Raw genomic sequence first — 6,000 nt, 5'->3', positions numbered from 1 at the left:
CTCACAGTCGGCCATATTTGCGGAACACACCACGCCGCCGTTGACCCTGGCCATTGACCGAGCAAACCAACGTTCCTACCAGCTCCCTCCGCAGGAATGTGTTTCACAGAGAGCATCACCGCAAATGCAAACGTTTGAATGGGTAAAGAGAGCCAGCATTTCTGCTGAGAGATGTATTTTTTTCTACGTCTATAAAGAGGGGCACGCATGTTGCACGAATGCCGGCGTTTGCAGCCTTTTTATTTTTTTACGTATCCCGTTAAATATTTAGACTGAACGGAACAAAGCCTGCAAGTGATTGTGTGCCATTACTGCTTTGATAAATCTACGTGGCATTGTCGCAGTTGCATAGCTGTGGTTTGTGGACTCTCTGCCTTTTTTCACGGCGTTCCAGCGAAGGTTGAAAGCTTTTAACGCATCGGCTCTGCTCTGTCTGTCCGTTTGTCTGTAGCAGAGGGGGGGGGGTTATGCTTCCTCATAACAATAGTCAAATACGAACAGAATTCACAATACAGTTTTTTTTGGGGGTTGTATCGCGTGAGTATACATTTGTCTTTAACCCGCCACCACTCGACACAGCCAGAATTGCAAAATCGTCTGATGGAGTCGGTTGTTGTAATCACCATAGAAACGTCACGGTGTTCGAATTGTCAATGTGTGTGGGTTTACTCTCCAACACAGCGGTGTGCTGAAGTAGTCACTTATTGGCACCTTTTGTTTCCGTGACAAACTTTCCTAAACGGCTGTGTCGGGTGGTGGCGGTTTTAACGACACATTTATATTTAGGCGATCTAACCTACAAAATATACTTTGAAAATGAATAACATTGCTCCAAATTTGTTTTATAAATTACAAAGTTAAACAAAAGATAGATATTTCTGGGGACAAACGCGTGTCGAAAAGCGTAAAGTAAAAAAACAAACGCCACACATTATAAGCGTGGTGGGGGTGGGGGGGTTCTTCCTCGCTGACACCGATCACCGGACGGCCAGGCCCACCGGGCTGCATGTGGATTTGTGAGCGGCGCTTTCCCAGCCGCACCGCGCAAGCTTGCCCCGTGTGTGAGAAAGAGAGAGAGAGATAGCCCTCTGAGCAACACGGGCCATGGCAGATGCAGCTTTCGCTTAGCATGTGGCCAATTACAAATACACCAGCTATGGCAGAAGCATAAACACAGCGAGTGCTGCTTTGAGCGAAAAATAAATGCCTTGTCGTATGTGCGCCTAGTGCGTACCTGCATCTGGATTTTAGAGTCTAGACTGTGGTGTACACGTGCGACAATGTGTGTGTGTATCTGTTGGAACTTATGCGGCTCCATAGGTTCCATGATTGACAGAGTGGAAGGCTGCGGTACATCACGCGGCAGTGCAGGGTCTGTTTCCAATGTGAACAAGCAGCCAAGTCAAGTGAGAGATGGGGAAAATTACCCCGAGACCCTGAGATCATGTCGCCACCTGTTCCTGGTTTTTCCTAGGATCATCCTTGTGTTGTGGTTCCTGCGATATTGGAAAATGTATTTTCTAGACATTCAGTGGCCCGTTTTGTCTGTTTGTGTAATAATGGCACCACTCAAGACAAAGCATGTGCGTGCAATTCTCCCTGCTTATGGCAATCCAAGATATTCTTCAAATAATCGTACACCGGGTCGTTTTGTAGTTCAGGTGGTAACTTTGCCCTGTGCCAGTTGTGGACATTCCACGTTCCCATGGTATGGGCCAGCCTTTCTATGGGATGTCAAAATAGCGTTCTTACATGACAAAAATTACTTTTAAAAAACCCGCACCTCAGTTTTTTATCAGATCCGGCACCAGCCACGCATCCCAAGTCTCAGAAGCGCCAGTCGACAGAGGCCCAGGCCAGCAGAGAGAAGCATTTAATAAAGATTGTTAAAATTTAGTGAAACGATAGATCTATTTTGCACGTATAAATAATTTATCTCCAGAGGCAAGTGGAGGTTTATAAGCCACTCCAGACGATTTGGAAAACGGGTATTGTACGCACACTTGCGCGTGTTTTTTTACCAATGGAAGCACGCACTTCTATAGTACAACAGGGGCTCTTTCATAGATTTATCTTGTGGCCTGGAATGCGGCAACTTCTTCTCGTACTGTTTGATGCCTTTGATCAGGCGGTGGCAAAAGCGGTTTCTCAGGGATGTAAGATTTAGTGGATGCGCCTGTGCCCTACCTCCCCCACCACCGGTATCTCTTGACCCACATTCCGCCACCCACCTTGACGAGAGAGAGAGATCGGAGCTCTGCTGTTCACTCGCCACATCCCTGTCATCGCCGTGCGTGGGGCCCCATCGCCGTGCGTCTCCTCTATCCCTACCGCCAACGAGGCGTGCTTCCTAATTAAACAGCACCGCTGGCTTTTTCGCAGCGAGAAGTGCCATTTCGCACATGTTCCAACAGAGGGAGGTAAAGCAATAACAACTTAGCAGGCTCCCTTCAGACACCACCCCGACAGCGGCATCGTGTAAAGGCGCCATTATAAACTTGACAACAGCACCACCAACAATAACTGCATTTTAACCGACTGGCGGTGATCATTGCGCATCTAATGAAGCGTGATTTAGAAGAAAGAAAAGCCGACGGTATGCTTTTTCGACGACAATTATCAAGCGCCTGCGATTTTAACGGCAGCGTCCAGCGCTGTAAACAGACGATCTTTTTTTGAGCTGCTTATCCAAAATTATACCGGTTTCTACACGGAGCGCAGGGGAGGTGATAGGCGGGGTATAATCCCTGACTAAGATAAGGGCATCTCATCTCCATGCTGATCAGCCTCCTCTCTGCTGGCCGATAAAGTGCCTGCTCCGTGGCTCCGTGAGCAACATTTGTGAGCAACATTTGTCATTCGGTATTGGAGTTAAAAAAATGTTATTCCGTTCGAAACGAACGTAATAAAAATGCACTTACTCTGCAAATCCCTACACGGACCCATCTCTCCTTCTCTTCATGATTGCCTCTTGTTTCTATTTACTTCCTGATAAGTCTCTCTGCCACTGCCTCCCAATACATATCAACGCACACTCTGAACCCCCATCGGTCTGCACGCGAGAGGTCACTGCTTATAATTTACCAGTTCCACCGCCACTTTATCGTAGATGTCCCGGTAAACAGGGAAGTTGGGGGGGGGCATTGAGGGGGCCACGACCTATTGTGGGCGAGGCGGTGTTGGTGGCCACCCAGGGTTTCAATCAATCAATTCATATTTATTTTGCGTGCCAATATCGCCCTCAATAAAGTAGGCATCAGTGCACATTACAAACGGAACCGGAACGGTACACGGGGCCTCCAGCAACAGCAATGAAAATATAAACCCGTCACGCCCTCAGCGGCTAACACCGACTGAGCAAAGTAAATTTAATTTCTCACTGAATATTTTCCGTATCGCTGGTAAACTGGTGTGGCCACGTGCCTCGTATCCAGAGCCACAGCGAGCAGGGCAAGTGATGGCGGTGTGCTGGGCGCGGTGCATATTTTCCAGGTAGCTCACCCCGGACAGACCTGGCTGATATTTAAACCCTGGGGAAGTATTACCCTCGGCGTCGTGTACAAGACCATGAGTAGGATGACACCGCTAGACCTGCAGTTCTCAGGGTCTGTGTCCAATTTGCAAACGATTCGTGGGAAGTGGCAGGAGCAAGCGGACGCGGCGAGGCGAGTTTGAACCTCTGGCATTATCCGCGACGACCTCTTGCACCCAAGAGCCTACACATCCACCCCGAGGAGCTGCATCGAGAAGGTTAGGAAAATCGGGGGCGACTCTTATAATTATGAAGGCGCAGAGACAATGCACCCACGGAGGCTTCCCTATTGGTTCGCCTCTGGCTAATAAATATCTCACGTTCATTTGTCTTTTCCGATCTGCAAACCGCTCCGTCCGCCTCTGTTTGGATCCCCCGGGGGGGGGGGGTCTTGAGACTCAGCGATGCTTTCCCGGATAAATAAAAGGTGACATTTATTAATATGTATGCACCGAATCGGCTTGCGCAAGTTGTCCTCCTTTCATTATGCATCAGCCCAAACGTAACCGTCAAAGCCGCAGCGGGCCGGTCGGGGTCACGTATGTCTTCGGGTGACACGATATGTTCACGTTGAGATGGATTTGATTCATCTCATTCCTTTGGGTGTGTAGAAACGAAGGGGCAAAGTTTCGCGAGGGAGTTTTTTTTTTCTTTTTCTGGTCGGTCTTACACTTGTTATCAGGGCTATAGACCCGTGCGTAGTGGTGACAGTGACGATGACGACCACGGCAATGATGACGGCGACCTCTTGATCCTGACCACGTCGCTCGCGCCCGTGCGTCATCATGCTCGTTACGCATTTACGGGTGAGCCGCACTCCTTCGCAGGACTCGGCGAGAGCCGTTCATTACCTGAATCTGAATGTCGTAAGGGGCCACTCGCGCCAGTGGACCACTACACGTCCCATTATTTACGTGCAATCTGCAGTCAAAAGCCAGGCAGTGTTTTCCCAAATGATAACGCTCCCCCCCCCTCTCCCCCATGCGGGCAAATGTGGAATCCAACGTGCTTTATATTAAACGCTATGGAAAACGTCGCGTCCTGCAGTTAATGTTTTGGGTTTTCTTAACGTAACATTTACGTTGTCTACGGCACGTGTAACATAATTGAACACCAAGAGGCATTCTGTGCTAATTCTAGCGGCTGCTGACCAGCGTCGAGTCCGTTTCCTGGCCGAGGCAGGGGTGGTGGAGGGTGGGGGGGCAGCAGCACTGACCTTTGGATGATGTTCAGCATCAGCTGCTGCCCCAAACTTCTGCTGCCAATCAGGCTGTGTTCATTACCCCCTCGTCGCTGAGCGATAGGCATCTGTTCCTAGCCCTGTGCCCAAGACTAACCCCACAGTGGCCAGGCCCGCCTGTGGTAATTGATATTTACGAATTATAACCCTTGATAACATGAGTACACGTATTGGAAAAAATATATAAAAATGTTTTAACTGCATTTGCGTAGCGGGTCTTATGATGCTGTACGCATCGCTTCTTTCGCGAGTTGTATTTCACAGAGGAAGGCTTTCTCTTGAGTCGTTTTAATTAAACGTTTGTTACTGCAGCTCACTGCCGCTCCTGGCTAATTGGCAGACGCGTGAACTCTTGCCAAAAACCATCCACTCGGTCAGACGGCGTGGCCCGGTGCCCGTGGACCGCGCATGTTGCTATGTGCCTCCGCCTCCCGACAGGGACGACTTGCAGATGACATTTTAATCTACTCGGAGGGATGCACTGGCACGGATACGGTGCTACTCCACTGCACCGGGCCCCCCCCGAGACCAACCGGCGGGCAAATCAGATATTAATCCCACACTCACATCGCACGCCGCTATATTGCTGACGGATATAAAGCTGGCCCATCCTCCCCATTTCAGAGGTGGGCTCCCCTATTTTAAACCCGTTTGAACTGTGTACCGATTTTTCGAAGCTAACCGTATACACCTGTACTGCTTTGTAAAAATGTTTGACATTTGGAGAGAAAAAAACATAAATTTGAAAATGGGCAATGTGGTCAAAAAAATTCGTCAGCTTACCTCTCAAAACCGAAAGTGGGGTTGGCAAGTATTGTATGTGCTCCGCATGTCTATGTGACCTAAGCCTATGAACGTAGGCGTTTGGCTTGACACAGGGCCATGGTAATGGGTGTCGAGTTAATCAGCAGACACACCTCTTCAATGTCACCGAGGGCACACCGAGACGCGCGCACAGGCATACAAAACCGAGCTCTCCTTCGCTCTGTAGACGCAACCGCGTTCGACGGGTGTGTGTGGCGTGCGCATGCGGGCGCAGTGCTCTTTGCATCTTAGGGGCCGTCCATAAATGACGTCACCCACCTGGGGGGGGGGTCAGACATTTGTGACGATTCATATATTTGAAGCTTTCGTGACTGCAAGGATTCATACTCTTTGGGATTTTCGGTAAAGTCACGTAGGAATTTTTTTTTAAACCAAACCACGGGGGGGGGGGGGGGGGGGGGGG

The sequence above is a fragment of the Lampetra planeri genome, chromosome 1 (assembly GCF_965212315.1).
Source record: "Lampetra planeri chromosome 1, kcLamPlan1.2.h2, whole genome shotgun sequence".
NCBI classification, from domain to species: Eukaryota; Metazoa; Chordata; class Hyperoartia; order Petromyzontiformes; family Petromyzontidae; genus Lampetra; species Lampetra planeri.
This window is presented reverse-complemented; position numbering follows the sequence as displayed.